At 38.5% G+C, this 18,644-nt stretch overlaps 1 protein-coding gene across 1 annotated transcript in view; it reads left to right on the top strand.

Moving 5' to 3' along the window:
- The window catches only part of NGF (nerve growth factor), an 81,447-nt gene that overhangs the window by 50,259 nt on the left and 12,544 nt on the right, over positions 1–18,644 (top strand). The gene's annotated exons all lie outside the window — the stretch shown is intronic.

The following is an 18,644-nucleotide window of genomic DNA, read 5'->3' as shown; positions in this document are numbered from 1 at the left end:
CTATTGTCACAGACAGGACGGAGAAAAGTGGGATAGTAGAGGATGGTACAGTTAAATGACTTCAGGGAAGCATATTAGACTAGAAATTGCTCTGGATTTGTGGTCAGAAGACCTGAGTTGGAAGCCTACCTCTGCCATTTATTTCCAACAAGTCACTTCATTTCTGAGTTTCCTCATCTATAAGATGAGGTAGTTGGATCTGGAGATCACTGACGTTCCATCCTATTCTGAAGCTATATATGTTTCTGTAATCCCATGGAAGTGGTTATTAACCCCAACCCAAAGAGAAGTCATCAATTATTTGATATCTATCAGAAAAGACTACTCTATATTGGTGGGTTCCAGATTTGGACTTGGTCCTAAGCTGTTTAACATTTTTCTATAATTTGGATAAAGATGTAAATGGCATACATGATTATCAGATCTATAAGTGACAGCTGAGAAATACAGTTAATATGTTAAATGAAAGAGGATCAGCTAAAAAGATCTTAAAAGGCCAGGTTGTAAGACAAATCTAATAAGATGAAATATAATATGGATGAATATAAAATCTTAGATTTTGTTTCAAAATGTCAACTTAATAAATACAAAATAAAGCAATTATGGGCAGAGAATGATCCAAATGGAAAAAAAAAAAAAAAAAAAACTTGTGATTTAGTGGCCTACAAGCTCAATAGTAAGCACTGATAAGATATGACAACTAATATTGTCTTAGGGTGTATAAAGAGATATATATCATCCAGGATTAAGTAACTGCTAGTCTCTCTTCACTCTTCCCTGATCAGACCACAATAATAAGGCAATTGGGGTTAAGTGACTTGCCCAGGGTCACACAGCTAGGAAGTGTTAAGTGTCTGAGACCAGATTTGAACTCGGGTTCTCCTGACTTCAGGGCTCGTGCTCTATCCATTGTACTACCTAGCTTCCCCCACAATATCTTTTTAAAATGGCATTGGGTTAAGTTCTAGGCATCACATAATAGGAAAATTATTGACAAATTGGAGTACATTCAGAAAAGAGCCAACTTTCAAAAGATTTTACATGTCAAAGAAATTTGTATTTTTTCCTAGAGACATTTGAAAGCCAGTAGAAATTGTTAAGCGTGGCAGTGACATGGTTTAATCTGTGTTTTAGAAATTATGTCAGTAAGTATGTGATAGATTGGAGAGGAGAGATTTGAAGCAAGAATGGCAATTAGAAAGGGACAAAAAACAGTAGAGGGAAGAGAAAATGAAAACATGAATTAGACTAATAACTGGATGCACAGAGAGAGGGAGGTAGATGCCAGAGAATTTGTAAAATTCTAATTAATAAGACTTAATAACTTATTTTATATGAGCACAGGAGGGAGATGAAGAATTCAGGATTATTCTGAAATTGAAAATCTCAGTGATTGGAATCATGATGGTGCCCAGAAATAGGGAAGGTTGGGAGAAAGGAAAGAAATTAATTATGTCTTGGATATGTTAAATTTAATTTGACTATGGAACATATAGCTAGAAATATGCACTAGATATTTAGCAGGGCTGCCTGTTACTCAGTGTAGTATCTGCCATGTAAGGATGCTTAATCAATTTTTACTGTCTGAATGATTGATTTTGGTTTTTAGTATGAAGGAAGTTGTCCAACCCTGCCCCCACTGGCGTAGTCTTCTCATCCAAGGGTTTTCCCTTGTTACAATAAGTATTGGAAGGGAACTCTGGGAATGGATTGCTTTTTAATCCAGGTCCTCCAATTCCAGAACCAATGTTCTTTTCAGTGTGGTATGGCAAAATTTTGCAGAGTCTGGGCTCAATGGCCTTTTCCAAATACTAATTAGGTTGTATCAGAATTTCTTTATTCTAACACATTCACCATTATAATGAATAGATCCCTGCTTGGGTGAAATTGCCAAGTATAATCACGGTTTGAAAACTCCTTAGTGTACAGAGGATATAAACAAAATAGAGCCCATAGAAGTACCTACCTAAAGGAAGTGACCTCAGATTACCCATATAGTAGGAGATAGCACTTTCCTCACACTTCCTAAAACTACCTGAATAAGTTACTCTCTCCACTGATAAACTAATTCATTTCAAAATCCTTAGTCACGTAGATAGTATTCACCAGCATTGGTCACCAGCCTCCCTCTTTAAACACCCTAAATCCATCCCAAAATGGCAGCTCATTTGCTAGCTGGACAGCTCACCTGCTCACTCTCTGAACAATTCTGCTGGCTTCCCTATCCACAGTGCCAATGCTAATCTACAGAAAGGGAACAGGTTAAACTAATTTTCTTTCATCAAGGCAATTGGGTCATTTCCTAAGTAGAAATGAAAAATCCTACTATACAACAGAAAGGTCTTCATGTATCCAAGCTTTGGTGGCCAAGCTATTCCTTCAAACAAGTGAATTCTTCTTCATAGGGATTCAGGAGCTCCACTGATTTTTGAGGCATGTTGAAATTAAAAGGCTGTCTTACCTCAAAGCCAGCCAGACTGCACACATTCAGCGCACATTTCAGATCAGACCGCTTACTTGGCAGGCAGCTTCTATGAAGAAACTTGGTGGTTTTAAGTCAGTGAAAGGCAACCGCAGATAGAACAGAGAGACAGCTGGCCTTCAAGAGAGGATGAGCAATGACCAGGGAGGTTGGGAGAATTTGCCGTCAAATACTTCCAGTGGTTCTTTTGTTTTTTGTGTAGCCCTTGACCTAAATGCAAAGCAGTCCAGGCTGCAGATGGCTGTTAAGTGCAGAGGAATCTCTAAAAGTCACAACCTTATCATTTTAGGGTGAATTAGAACTAGGAGTCAGGACAGGCAAGGTAATCAGTTCTCTTTAGCAGAACACACAGGATTGGAGGAAGAATATGCAATCTGGATGCATGGATGGATGGATGGACCACATCATGATGCTAATTTTTTAAGGTTTGGTTACTTGTCAAGAGGCAGTGTGGCATATAATAAAAAGCCAGTTTTTGAGCAAAGATGAAATCTGGACAAGTAACATTATCTCTTGGAGCCTCAGTTTCCTCATCTTTAAAATAGAGGTGAAAATAGCTACAGTGTTTTTAGAATAAAAAGAAAGGAGAAAAATTCAAGATCCGACACATAATGGCCTTATGGTCCTCAGAAAGTCACTTGTCATCTCAGTGTTCAAGGCAATTCTCTATAATACTATAAGTTGGAGACAAAGTACCAATTTACATTGGTAGAGGAAATTTCCTCATCTGGAAATTACCCATATGAATGAAACTGGTATGGGGGACTCCCAGATGAGGAAACTCCCTTTGCTAATAAGAATAGGAACAGATTGAGTCCCCATCCCCATTTGTCATAAATATGATGCTTTGGAGAGAGAATGGGACTTGCATTCTTGAAAGAGTTGGGTTTGTATATTTTCCCCAGCTATTAGTTTTTATGACTTTGAGTTTCAATTTCTTCATCTGTAAAACAAAAATGATATCTGTAGTAATCATCTCAGAGAATATATGATTTAAAATTGGTAATGCACATACCCTTATATAACCCTTAAATATCTTATAACCCTTAAAAATGCTCTCTCATGGTAGGTGTTATAATAAATGAATTTATTTCAATGCCAGCAATTTAACTTTCACTACTCCAAGTTCCAAATAGTCATTCAACACATATTAAGAACCTACTGTATGTAGTGCCCTGAACTAGACTCTGGCAGAGGTAGGAATTTAAGTTGACAGTTTTTTTCTCTGATGGTACTTTCACAATCAGTGGCCATAAGAAACAAAAAAATCATTGTCTGGGATTTAATACTGCTTATGGGTGATGAAGCTTTCCAGATGATTTTGATTTTAAGTGACATCAGGCTGATAGCATCCTAGAATACTCTAAGATCTCCTTGATGTAATCCATAGACTCTTAAAAGAAACTGACCTTGCCATGAAAACACAAAACATAAAGAAGATGAAGAATATCTATCTCTAGGTGATGACATGCAATTGGATGGATGATGCATTGAGTTAGTCCATTATTACCTAAATCTTAGCAAGGTACTGCTGATGTATGCTGAGCTAAGCCTGGAACTGCATAGGAAAATGGGATAGATTTGCATTTGGGAAACCAGAGAAACCTCTCAGTGATCTCCAAACTGCAGAAGCCATTGTTTTTAACACCAGTATTCTCTTGGTGATACTGCAAATTAACTGATTCATAGAACATCTAAATCTCAGAAGAACCCAGATTTCAGGGGGAGAAAAGATTCCTAGTATATACAGGGAAGCTGACACACATTCCCAATCATGACTTGCATTCAAGGAACATCACAGAAGCTATCAATGGACAATAGATAAATGATAGATAGATAGGTGATAAATAGATAATAGGCAGATAAATATCTACCATTATCTATCTATCTCTATATCTATTTATAACCACATGCATATGGATATAGATATATTTCTGGGAAAAGAGATGACCTGGAATGGCAGCCAGAGGAAGGATAAGAGCTATATCACTCCTCCACTATACCTATAGAGCCATCCTATGGTCCAGAAAATATTGGAATATCCAGAGAAAGGTTTCTAAGACAGTATATAAATTCTCTATAGCTGATTTTTAATTCCCTTAGAAGAATCTTACATCTATGGTGTCAAACTCAAAATAGAGCCACTAAACTGTACATAAGGATCCTTGTAGGCTACCTATTTATCTATGTTCCATTATATTTTATTTATTTTGTTAAATATTTCCCAATTCTATCTTAATTTGATTCTGGCCATACCCAAGATTTTGGTCTACTGCCAGGGTTACACACTTCTGAGTTATAGGATGAGAAGGCTCAACACTGGCGAAGGGAATATCTACAAAGATCACAGATGCACCAGAGTTGTTGCTATTCCTTCAGTAGGCAATCTCCAATGGGCAGTAACCCTGCTCAGAGGCCACAGATTTCAAACCAAACCTTGTCCCAGATGAGAAGCCACTTTTTTAAAATAATATTATCCCTTGTATTAATTTTTCCAAATTATCCCCTCCCTCCCTCCACTCCCTCCCCCATGACAGGCAATCCCATACATTTTACATGTGTTACAATATAACCTAGATACAATATATGTGTGTAAATACAATTTTCTTGTTGCACATTAAGTATTAGATTCTGAAGGTATAAGTAACCTGGGTAGATAGACAGTAGTGCTAACAGTTTACATTCAATTCCCAGTGTTCCTTCTCTGGGTGTAGTTATTTCTGTCCATCATTGATCAACTGGAAGTGAGTTGGATCGAGAAGCCACTTTTTGATAATACACCACCAATATCTATGAAGTAGGCCTTAGTTGTACTGCCTACCAACTAAGTTTTCAAGCAATGTTTTTGGGGAAAGGATGCTGAGTTCTGTAGCGAGCTGTCGTCTCTAGAAGCTGCCGGATCACTCTCTGGGAAGAGATCTGCTGTGTCTTCTACTCAAATCTCTCAGACAGATTCTTCTTCCTGTAGTGAACCGTTGTCTCCAGGCAGTTGCTGTTAACTCTTGTCCAGAGAAGTGACTTCCCTTCCTGCAGAGAGCCCCGTCAAGCCTGATGCAATGCAGAGTCTTCTTCTTGAATCCTGGCTCTGAATCTCCTCCAGCTCTTATCCTTCTCCAGGCCGACTAACTTTCCCACTGTTGTCTCTTTTATCCTCCCAGAGAATGGGCGTGGGATAATGCAAGGGCTTGTGGGAAGAACCACTTCAGCCAATGAGCTTGCTCCTTCTATCAAGTCAACCTGAGTTCTCACCTTGTAATTGTCCAACCTGAATTCTCACCTTGTCACTATCCAGACAACCTGAGTTCTCACCTAGTAATCCTAACAGAGTTCTATGTCAAAAAGATCTGTGATCAAAATCTCCCTCTGACATCCACCAGCTGTGAGAACCTGGACAAGTAACATTATCTCTTGGAGCCTCAGTTTCCTCATCTTTAAAATAGAGGTGAAAATAGTTACAGTGTTTTTAGAATAAGTGGAAAGGAGAAAGATTCAAGAAGATGAGAAATGTAGGAAGAGGGTAAGATGTGAGGATCAAAGGAGATAATGTATTTAAGTACCTTAAAAAGATTTAAACATTAGCTTTTTTCCATTATTTTTATTAATGATTATGTTAAAAGAAGAGTATTAAGTGAAACTCCATTCTGCCACAAAGACAATTAATTCTGGGATATTGGATGTCTGCCTTCTGCTTCAAAATAAAATCCAACAGGGCAAAAAAGCTTAAAAATAACTGCATAAACACAGCACTGCATGGGATGATATCCCTCCCATGGAGCAGAAAGTGGAAAGTATCTGGGGAGATTGGGATGGGGGAAAGATCAGGCTTGGCAATTTCTAGTAGAAAGGTCTCTGGACCAGTGGCTCACATACCCATATTCCTTAGAAGTCAAAGCTGGGGAGTTAGTCACAGGCAGACTCCTGCACAGACCTGGGCCCCGACTCTGAAGGGATATCAATGCAGACAGGAGGGAAATGCTCACAAATGTTTTTCATTACTGATTGCACAACCTCAGCCTCATTGTGTGTGTGTATGTGTGTGTGTGTGCATGTGTGTATCTGTGTGTGTGTTTTTCATTTTCTGCCTCACATCACGGGTTGTAACTAAACAACGAGGCAGTTGCCTTCTCCAGAGGGCCCAGCAAACAGCCAGAGGCTGGGACAGAGCACAGCATTATTCATTCATGGAAAATATGGACAAAGAAAATAGACAAACTGAAGAGAGAAGCCAGCTAGTTTTCCACAGCACCTGTGTGCATTTTTAAGCTCTCAACTTTAAGCAGGAATCACTGCCTACTAATGCCTCAGAGTCTCTGCTCATCAGACATTAACGGGCCAAAAGCTTTCCATCCACCTGTCTTCTGTCTGCCTTGATAACTTTCTCATACTTTCAAAAGTACTTGTTACAGTTTTCAGGCCTGGCTATCCAAGCCATCATGAAAAAGTTTTCCAGGAACCCTGAGTAGTAAATATGGGACTGCCCTTAAGCCAATTCTAATAACTCAGTCCTAAATTAGTCCAACTTTGTTGAATGACCTGGAGTGACTGTATAGATCAGTGGTATCAAATGCAAAATAAAAATGTGTCCCTGCAGGCCTCTCTGGAGAAAACCACAAATTAACATTTTCTATATTAATGTTCCTGTAAATAATGTAATATTGTATTGTACTTTGATTTTGTTAAACATTTTCAAATTACGTTTTATTGGGAGTCTAGGAAGTTTTGTAGGAGCCTCTTGGAGGCTCTAATAGAGATGTTCTCCCATCTCCCTACATTATTGGGCAATATTTTGAATTTGGTTGTCTTCTTGCAAAAGTTGGGTAAACCCAAAGGAATTATTAACTGCTTAGTAATGATCAAGTATCAGAATGAAGGAGAAAGCTATAGAGTCTCTCTCTGGAGATTTAGAGCTGAAAAAAATTGAGTTCATTTATAATTTCATAGATAATTTCTTATCGCATAATTTCATAGATAAGCAAATGGGGCGTGGTAGTAAACCAACATTTATTAGCTAACCATGCTAATCACTGGGAATACAAAGAAATGGAAAAAAAAACTGTCCCTGACTTCAAGAATCCCATACCCGATGGAGGAGACAACCTGTAAATAACTAGTGCATAAAAGATACATATAACATAGATGGAAGGTGGCCAAAGTCAGAATTTGAGCTGAGTCTTGAAAAAAACTAGTAAAAGTGGACATGAAGAGACAAGAGTATTCCAGACATGGGGAGACCCAGTGCAAAGCCATGGATTTGGGAGATGGAGTGATGTATGTGAAGAAAAGCAAATTGGCTAGTGTGGCCATATTGTAGAATGAGTAGGAGATAAAATGAAGGAAGATTAGAAAAGGAAGAAGAGTTCAAGTTGTGGAGAGCTTTGAAAACCACTTGGAAGACTTTCTGTTTGATCTTGGAGACGATAGGAAGCCACTGGACTTTATTGAATACGACACTTATGGATCATACCTGCACTTTAGGAAAATCACTTTGGCATTGAGTATATGATAAATTCGAATAGGGAAGGACATTAGGGAAGAAAACCAAGGATAATGGTATTGCAAAATCCATGAAGGTCCCAAGCTGTTCCAAGGGATGGATGTGTGAAAAGCAGATATCTATAAGAGATGTCATGATAATGGAAATGACAAATTTTGATAACAGATTGCATAAGTGGGGTGAGTATGAGTGAGAAGCTAATAATGACATCAAAGTTATGAGCCTGGGTCAGTGGGAGGATAGTGGTGCCCTTGATGGTAAAAGGAAAATTGGAACAAGGGGGAACTTTCAGGATAAGGAAAGAGAATAAATTCTATCTTGGACATATTGAGTTTGAGATGCCTACAGAACATTCTATTGGAGAGGTCCAAAAATCAGTTGGTGATGTTGCACCAAATCTCAGGAGACAAAGTAAGGCTGAAAATATAAGTACCTACAAAGAGAGAGAATAATTGAACCCATGGGAGTTGATGCAATCCCCAAGCTTGACGGTAAAGAGGAAGAAGAAAAGAGAGCTCATAATAGGCTTATAGGGGACATCATGATTAGTGGGTTTGACTTGAATGAAGATTTAGCAAAAGATATTAGGAAAGGTGTCAGGCAGGTAAGAAGAGAACCAGGAGAGAAGAGAATCACAAGACTAGACAAGAGAGAGCATCAAATAGGAGAGGGTGATTGACAGTATCATGAGCTAGAGGTCAATAAAAATGGTGCTCGAGAAAAGGTTATTCTGGCTGGCAATAAAGAAGTCTCTGTTAACTTTGAAGTGGGCAGTTGCAGTTAAATAATGAGATTGCAAGAGAGGTTTGAATCAAGCAAGAGAGAGAAATGGAAACACCCAGTGTAGACATCTTTCTCAAAGATTTTAGCCAAAAAGGGGAGGGTGGTCAAATCAAGCCACTTCATCTTCACTCCTAAGTCCAAAGCCTTTACATCATACTATCCATTAGCCCCTCTGATATCTAAGTTTGTAACTTCATCTACAGTGGCCTCCAATGAACAGGATTTGTGCATCTCCCAAATAGCAATGAGACTGACTGCCTAGGAACCAAGAAAAATGGGTCATTTCAAAAATAATCTTTAAGTCAGTTACTCAGCATCTTTGTTTTCGGTGATTATAGATAATGGCAGCCCAGCTGCAGGATCGTTGCTTACATCTCACAGTTACAGAGAGCAGACACCAGGCATGTGCAGCCAACAATTCCAACCAAATGTTAGCAAATGATTTCTCCTAGCTAGAGAAGGTAACTAGCTTGGGAGTGAACCACAATATATCAGAATAGCAAGTCCTCATCTATATATCTATGCTTTAAAGGCAAACTCAGCCACTTCCTTCCTAAAGCTTTCCCCTGATTTTCCCTCCTCCAGGCAATGACATCTTTTTTACTCTTTTTTAAATTTTTTTTAATTTTTTTTTTTTGCTATATAGCACTTGTCCTGTGTCTCTCCAATGGCAAATGATATTACTACTCACTATAAAGTGTCTTATTACCTATGTCTGTCTTACCTATAAAGCTTCATGAGGGGAGGTACTACTTTTTTAAACTTTGGTTTGTTCCCCCCACCCTTGCCCATCACTGTGCTCTCTGAAATAGGGACTTAATTTGTTTAACTTAATTGAATTGCCTGGATATCAGACCCAACTCTGACAATAAATAGCTGTGTGATCTTAGATAAAATTCTGAACCTACAGTTTTCTCATCTGCCAAACAAATGCTTTGGATTAAGTTATCTCTATAGTACTCCAACAGTATACATGGAAAGTACACTGGCTCTGAAATCAGAGGATCTGGGTTCAAATCTGACTTTTTCATGGTATGGTCAGGAGCAAGCCTCTTAACTCCCTATTCCTCAGTTTCTTCACCTGAAAAATGAAGAAGTTGAGTTAGATGGATCTCTTCCAGTCCTAGACTATTGATCCTACAATCCCAAAATTTGGTGATTCCATGATTTGAGGTAATATAAAAATCGAAATGACTGAAGATCAAAAATGGTATTTTATATTTTCCTGAATGTTAAACATGAGATAATAGGTTAAATGCCAATGGATTTTCTTCATCCTATAAGTATGCACTGGGCTATAGAGGAGACCTTAACACTGAGGAGAGAAGGGAGAACACAATCTGCTCTCAATCTCGGCCTTCTCTTATTACTCAAAAGGTTTGGGCCTCCAGAGACAATTGCACACTGTGGGGCTCTTGTTAACCCCTTGGTGAATTCTCCTGCTGTGTAGTTTTCCCTTTGTTCATGATGTCATGGTCAAATGAAACCCAAAAGAAGAAATTCTAGAAGATTGAGAATATTCTGAGATGTAATTATATGAGAATCATGTGACTTTAGAAGGACAGCAGGTTTCCATCTGTGCTGACCTTTCCTCCCGAGATAATGAAAGAGCTCCGCTTTACCTAAGCTTAAAAATACCCCCTTCAAATAGTCCTTCATTAGAGTTAACCGCTTGACTGACATTCTACCATTCTCCATCAAGTACATGCGGCACTGGATGGAGAAAAGGAGCCAATTTAAGAATCAGGCTGGTTAAAAAAAAAAATAATACACAGGAAGTAGCTAAAAAGCAGGGCTCCAGACAAAGGCAACCACAAAAGGAAATTCTTCATTTTTGGAAGAGGATCTCCCTTCCCGGTCCTTTATCTTAGCCCCAAGTTCCCCAGGATCTGCCTGAGAAGCATGTCTGGGCAGAGTGGGGCTGAATTATCTCTTCCATGCCCTGAATCAGATTTTCTGGGTGTGAAGTGAGTGGACATGCCAAGAAATCTCAGCAAGAAAAAGGAAAAGCGTCAAAGACATTATGTCAACTCTTGCTCCCAAGTGTCTTCAGCAGAATCATGGGGGCAGAAGGGTAGGAGTAAAGTCAAAACTTGGTTTCCCTGTGTCCCAAGGCTGACTTTTCCATATGATGCTCACCAGGTTCAGGACATGATTCCTCAGTGGATCTGTTGCACACAAGGTAGTATGATAAGATGGAGCTATGCTAGGATTTTCTCAGTGAAAACAGCTCCATGGTTCCAACAGACAATTCAACACTTCATAGAATGTCTTTTGGAACAAAGGAGATGGCTTCATGGCTGAAATATTTAAATTGAAGTCCTGTCACTGTTCTTTAATTGTGGAACTTACTGTCTTGGCTTTCAGAAGGTCCTCAAGATTTTTTTTGTTTTTTAAGTTAGACTCTGACTTGATCTTTTTAAGGGATGTAGCTTCCCTTGATTTTTCTTAAATGACATCTGAATCACATTATACGCTTATGTATTGTAACACTGCTTGACCTATTGCTTGGAAAACATACCTCACACTGAGAAAGGAAAGGCAAAAGTAAGGACATATAATCTGATCGGGCCAGTGGGGATAAAGAGCTGGGACCTGAGTGGCCAGTCCAGATGCCAAGTTTGGTTTCAGCTTTAAGCTGGACAGCTAGAATCATCTAATGGAAAGCTTGCCACCAGCCAACCTGAGTGGTCCCCTTTGACAGGGTGCTGTCATTTACCCTCAGTCTCGAGTACACAAAGTGCAGAGCGGAGAAAGGCCAAAAACATAACTGAAACAGATCTTTTTTGTGGTTTAAGGATCAGCCAGTTGGAACCAAGGAAATGTTTTCTTAGGGTCTCAAAGAAGTTTGAAAAATTGCTGGATTGTTTTTGGCACTGCTGGAGAGATTATAGATATATCATTAGTATTACTAAGCTGATGGGCTACATGATGAGGGTTACTATTTCAGCAGGGTAGGCTTACAAAAATATACCGTCCTCACAGCAGAGTGCTTTGTGTTTAGCTGTCTTTGTGTTGACCACATTAATGGCATTGTTCTATGACTTTCTCTGTCTCGTAGGCTGCCACACATACCATGAGTCCAGTCAGGTAAATAACATGTCTTCTGTGGACAGCCTCTAACAATAGCAGGCCACTTACAAGTACATCAAAGTCTCTTTGAATCTGAAGTTTCAAGGTCAGACGACCACAATGGCCTCTCTTTCAAACTGCCCCTGTCTCTGGGGAGCCCCAAAGGGTGGCTGATGGTGACTGGCAAGTGCTTCTGTAATCGATCCAGTATCTCCCCCAAGGAGTCCATTTGAGCCAGTTTTCTTTGAAAGGGACCTACCCAAAGACCTGTCCCTTTTAAATAATTTTCTGTTGAAAAATATGGCAATTTCCTGAACTTTTTATGCCTTCCCAAGGCCTTGGTACCAGGTCTGCTATTTTCCTATTGAATGTGCCAAAACCACTAGATAGTTAAACATGTTCTTTTTTTCTCAAACATTGCAATCAGTAGAAACTAACCAAAGTGATTTTTCTCTAATTCCATAAAACTAAAAAGCCTACTAGCTGGCCAGCCTCATGTTCAGGTTCCATTATACTAAACTCCTGATTAGATCCAAAATAAGGATAACAGAGAGATTAGACTGAAAAAAATTGAATCGGGTCTCCAAAATATAAATGCCCAAATTCTGTCCCCCTTCTTCCTATAGTCATGTAGTCTGAATAAAAATTGACAGAAAAAGGAGGGACTTGCAGTATAGTAATGGCAATGACAATTATTATATTTAAATACTCTAATAAATTTATACTTTATTGCCTCCATCATATTATAAAGGAAATGTGGATGAAAATGATGTTTGTAAAGCACCTTGACAACCTTAAAGTGAGGTATCAATGTTATCATTATTATTTTTATCATTATTATGATATGGAAGTAACCTTGGCTTCTTGAAAACAATGACAAGAAGGTATAAGTTCTAGCAAGTCATGCCCAACAGCCTTATCTGAAGACCAATCCCATTAAGTAGAGAGATTCCTCACCAGAATGTTAGCTCCCACTTGACAATTTTTTTGGCCACAGAAGTTCATGAAAACCATGGCATGCATGGTGAGTTGGGATCAGCCTCCATGAAGGAAGTCCATACCAATGGAATTATAGATCCTTAAATTAAATTAGAGAAGTACATTAGGGTAGCATTTCCTCAGCTCAACCTTCTCCATAATGAGAAATTACAGCATCACAGAATGATGGGATAATAGCCACCTATGCTAAGGCCCTCATTTTCCAAGATTGAAATTAATACCCCGGAAGGACATATCTGACAAATAGGTAGCCAGAATTGTCTAAATACCTCCAAAGAGAGGTAAGAGATTCTATATTTAGACAAATTGTTGTGGAAAGAGCTCTAGATTTAGCATAAGAGGGCCTAGGTTTGAATCCTAACTTTTCTAATTTAGAAATGTTGGGATGACACTGCTGATTTTTTGGAAGCTTTCCATCATCTAAACTAGCCATTACTCCTAAGCATTCACTTCAAAACCATATTGAAAGGTCAGTCTGAAAGGCGTCTTTTTGGTGGTTTTCCTAAAGCCTTGATATTTAATCATGCATATGAATGGTAATCTTCAAAGCCATCTACATTAACATGCACACATGTACAGATTAAAGAAAGCAGCAGAATTAGACACGATGGGATATTATTTAGAGGTCACAGTATAACATTCTCATTTTTGAAAATGAGAAAATGTGTATTGTGCTGAATTTGGAAGAAGAGATTCTGGGTTAAAATCCCATTCTGTTTGCTATCGATGTGACCTTGGACAAGTCACTTTCTGGGGACTCAGTTTTCTCATCTGTAAAATGAGAGGGTCCTCTGAAATCCCTTCCAATTCCAAGTCTATGATCCTATGCAGGCCAAATTGGTTATGAGTTGGATGAAAGAGGGTGAATTCAACCCCAAGCTTTCTAATCTGATCAAAATTAACCAATCAAAGATCATTTATTAAGCACTTAATATGTGCCAAGCACTGTGCTAAGCAGGCACTAGGAATGCAAAGAAAGATTAAAAATAGCCCCTGCCCTCAAGGAGTTTCCATTCTAATGATGAGCCTCTTCTCTGATCAGGTGCTCCCCCTATAGCTTGAAAGGGTCAGAAAAGACAGTGTATGTTCCTCTAAGAATCTCTGAGACAGCCCTGGGACTGTCTTCATGCCTATTTTAGGTTCTGGAATAAGTTAATAATTTACTCATGATTTATCTCAATGGGATTCCATCACAAAGTAGTCTTTCTATCACGCCAGTAAGGAATTTCATGCCAGTAAATGAGAATTAGAAAGGCAAGTAGAAGACTCATTGAGAGGAAAGGGGGTAGAAAGCAGATGAGAGATGGTCCATGGGATCTTTCAATCTGAACCAAAAATAACTTGGGAACTATTGGAACAGAGGAAACAGATGAGTGAATAGTAAGAGCAGAGAAGAAAAGTTGGCTTCAGTGACATGACCACCATTCCTTGGATATAACAATTAGCAGAAAACCTGATATTTCCATTAAGGTCTGGCTTGAATAAGATATTAATTTTGGAACTTTTGCTATTTGTTTCAGCCTCTTGGTTCAACTTAACATTAAATCATTAAGATCAGGTTAAAGAATATGTAGAGATCAGCTGGTACAACCAACTCCTTTCTTCCTCCTCATTTACAGGGGCAGAAATAAGAGGCCTTGAAAAGTGGGGTGGTTAGGTTTAAGGTTCCATAGCCCAGACCAGAGCTTAGGGCTCATGATTCCCAGTTCACCACTTTTCAAATCTGTGTTTTTGCTTTTCAATATTAGTAGTACCAAAAAAAACCCAGGAAGACCCCTAGAGTTAATTTGGACCAACCGTCCACCCTATGGAGTACGATCTATTTCTGTCTCTCACACATACAAGTATACATATATGCGATTGCATGTACTCTCCCCTATTGCATCCACCTTCTCCCCTTCAACAAACCCTATCAATTCTAAACCCTGTGCCTTTTAGAGGTCATAGAACATGTGCAAGAAGTTTTGTTAGCTTAAACCACTTAGAAAGACAATCTTTCCCATACCCATTGTGGATCATTTGAGCCAAAAAAAAATTCTCTGCTAATTCTCCAGCATCAGTTGATAGACGTGTCAAATTTATCATCCAGGGATGGTGAGCATCCCTTTATTAATACTGGACCTATATAGATATCATTAACACTCTAGCCTGCTCTTTTTTACCATCAAAAATACCTCCCTGAAGACCCAAGAATGTACAAGACCATATTTGCCCAGAAGATAAATTTAGTCTGCCTAAATCACTCCACATAAAGATTGTGCATTTCACAAAGGGATTCACATTAGGAATTGTTAAAGTGACCCAGCACTCTGCTTGGGAAGTTTAAAATGTGAATGAAGAGGCAAGTGAGAATACTTGCCATTCTCAACTCCATACCTGTTCCCTTCACCTGGAATGTCTTCTCCCACCCATCCCTTCCTCTATTGTTGGAATCCCACATATCCTTCAAGATCCAGGTAAAATTCCAACTCCTTCATAAAACTGTAGAACTAATTTCTCCGACAGCTGTTCTTGTGATACTCCATGATTCTTTTATGCATTTCTCTTACTCTAATTAGAGTTATCTGTATAGAGACAGAGGAATGGCATGGTAGAAAGAGTCAGGAAGATCTGAATTTGACTTCTGCCTCAGACAGTAGTGGTTTGACCTTAGACAAAGAGGCTCTATGCTTCGTTATCTGTTATAGGGACATAATCACCGCATCTACTTCACAGAACTGATGTCATGTAAAGTGCTTTGCAAACCTTAAAGTTCTCTCTATATAAATACTAACCGTAATTATTATATTTATTATAATTATATTTATTTAAATTATGTTTATATAATTAAATATATTTGCTATAATCATATAGTATAATTATGTTATTAGTATATAATTATTATTATTACTTCTCACTAGATATAAACTTTTTAGGGATAATAGTATCAAGATCATAGAACCCCATTGGATCTAAAACTGGGAGGGATTTCAGAGATCATCTTTCCTACTATCCCCTCCCATTATTTTTAGATGAGTAAATTGAGATCTATGGATCTCACTGATCATTAGAAGCAGGTTTTGACCAAGATCTTCTGACCCCAAACAATCATCAAACATTTATTGAATATCTACTGAGGGCAAGGTACTATATTGGATAAAAGCCCAGAACTTAATGCTCTTTTATTGTAACACAGTTAATGATGGGCTCTCAAATCAATGCCATTTACAGAATACCAATGAGACTATATCTAAATTACTTTGTCCTCCTACTAGGATGGATACAAGATTGTTTTCTATAAAATATATATTCAAAGACCTCTAAGGACTTTTCTCAGGGCCCTATAATGAAGAACCAATGCTCCCATGCTTTATTAGTTTTCCCTTTGTTCTCAATGGATATAAGAGTCTGAAAAGTAAACCAAAATATTAACAAGTTAAAAAAGAAATTCACAAATATTTTCCACCAGCTGTTGAGATCCTGAACTACACCGATGCAATAGGAAGTCATGCCAGTTGTCATCATGATCAATCATCATCATCATCATCATCATCATCATCATCATCATCATCATCATAACCAGCATTTATATAAAGCATTAAGATTTACAAAGCACTTTCCATATGTTATTGTATTTGATCATTACAACAACCATGTAAAGCAGATGCTATTATTATCTCCATTTTACAGATAAGGAAAATGAGACTGAGTAAGAATAAGAGATTTGACCAGAGTCATAAAAGCTAGTATATCAAACCCAAGTCTTTGTGATTCCAGATTCAGCACTACACTGCTCCATTTATATAGCACTCTGCCATTTTGAAGGCCTTTTCATATTCATTCATAGAGTTCTAGCCTTTAGAGATCTTCCAGTCCAGAGGTGGATAATATCCAGTGCACAGGCTATAAGACTGTGAAATTATTTAATCTGGTCTTGCCAAGGCAACTGCAATCAATGATGAGCTGAAAGCTAGATACAACAATTTCCCACTGCTTGAGTTTTTAAGGTGAAAATTTTTATGGCCCCCAAATGATGTTATAAATATCCAAATGGCCCTTGGCAGAAAAAAAAAAAGTTCTTCACGTCTACTCTTGTCCAAAACCATCAATTTATAGAGGAGGAAAATCGGGCCCCAAGAGAGTAACTAGTCCAAGATTACACAGTAAGTTCAAATCTCTGTAGGATATGGGAGAAGAAACTCAGTCTACAGTCTGGTACAGCAATACATGGTCAGATGTCATGGCAAAAGAGGATCTTAGTATTTAGACTATTCACCATACTCTTGACCTGAATCCTGGTGGCCAGGAGGCTGGTCATAGATACAGAGTCATCTTGGAGGAGCCAGGTGATCAGCCCTTCCATCAGCCCTTCCACCTTTCTGCTCCTCACAGATTATATGTCTTTTCCTCTCTCCAAGAAGTTGTCAGAGAGGTAGGAAGAACAACTAGAATTAATCTGTCTACCAAAAATACCTCCAGCATGAGCAAGCACAGTTGGGAGTAGAAAGTCCAAGCAGAAGGAGAATTCTTTAGTTCTACCTCCATGGAGGCTCTATTAGCTGGCAGAAAAAGAGGCTGACAGCTTTGCAAGTTAAACCCAATTCCCTGACAAATTAGCACCTTCCTGAGGTCTTCTTTGAAACTGAAGAACAAATTTAGCCAACAAGAGAGATTGGGATCCCAGGCATAGAATGGAATCACCAGAAATTATGACAATTGACCTTTGTAGAGCTCTTATTGATTTACCAAGTGCTTAATATCCATGGTCTCATCTGTTCCTCATCATCAACCCTGTGAATTATTATTACAGGTATTTGTGGTCCTCATTTTATAGATGAAAGAACCAAAGAGAGGTAAAGTGATCTGCTTATGATTATATGTGTCCTAAGTGTCAGAGGCTGGCAATGACTCAGATCATCCTGGCTCTGATGCTAATGCTTTTCCCACTATACATCCCACCTTGGATTCAGCTTTACTGCATTGAGATTTACTAGGTTAGGTCTGGGTTGGAAGATTGCAGCCTACTAAAGAACCTTATTGGATTGAGGAGTGGGAGAGGGGAGGGTTATTTTGTCAGGCTTGGCCAACATGAGCTCTGAATGGAGAAATGGTTGAGTTTTTCTCCATTCCACTATAACTGTCCATATCCTGCTTCCCTTGAATACATAAGTTTGATTCTTTCTCTCATACCTCCCCGTAGCACGCCACCCTTCAGAAACTAAACTCCAATTTGGAATAGAATTCACTGTCTTTCCCCATGAGCATCTGACTCTCTCTAAGGATTGCCAGGTAAATGTTCCCTCTAGACCTAAAATCTAATTAAGAGTCAGAGGTATTTTCAGGCTTTTCCTGAGACCAAATCAAACTTCAAAATTTGAGCTTGAAAGGGGAGAGGCTTTCCCAGCTTTTGTTTAGAGGACATTCAATTCTTCTGTTTTCGTCTCTGTAAAATAGAGATAGCAGCTCTCATACCACCTACCTTACAGGCTTATTATAAACAAAGCACCAGAGAGATGGGGTTTTACTGCCAAGGGTGAAAACAATTTTAGTACATGGACACTGCCTCCTCAGCTCTTCTTTTGCTAATTCTTGTGTATTAGCATTGGAAAAATATACACCCAAAATGAAGAGAGATAAAGATATTGGAGCAAGAGTGATCTTTGTCACTTCTAAAAACAATGGAAGAAACTGGGTGAGAAAGAAGCTATCCTAATATCTTCCCATCCTCTTCCCATTCAAACTTTTAATAATTATATTTAATAATTGTTTGAGAGGCAAGAAAAAAATAAAAGAACCTCTTTCCTATTTCAGTGTTAACAACTTTAAGACTAAATG

Source organism: Sminthopsis crassicaudata, chromosome 4 (assembly GCF_048593235.1).
Source record: "Sminthopsis crassicaudata isolate SCR6 chromosome 4, ASM4859323v1, whole genome shotgun sequence".
Taxonomy (NCBI): domain Eukaryota; kingdom Metazoa; phylum Chordata; class Mammalia; order Dasyuromorphia; family Dasyuridae; genus Sminthopsis; species Sminthopsis crassicaudata.
Note: the sequence above shows the minus strand (reverse complement) of the source record. Positions and strands in the feature narration are given on the sequence as shown.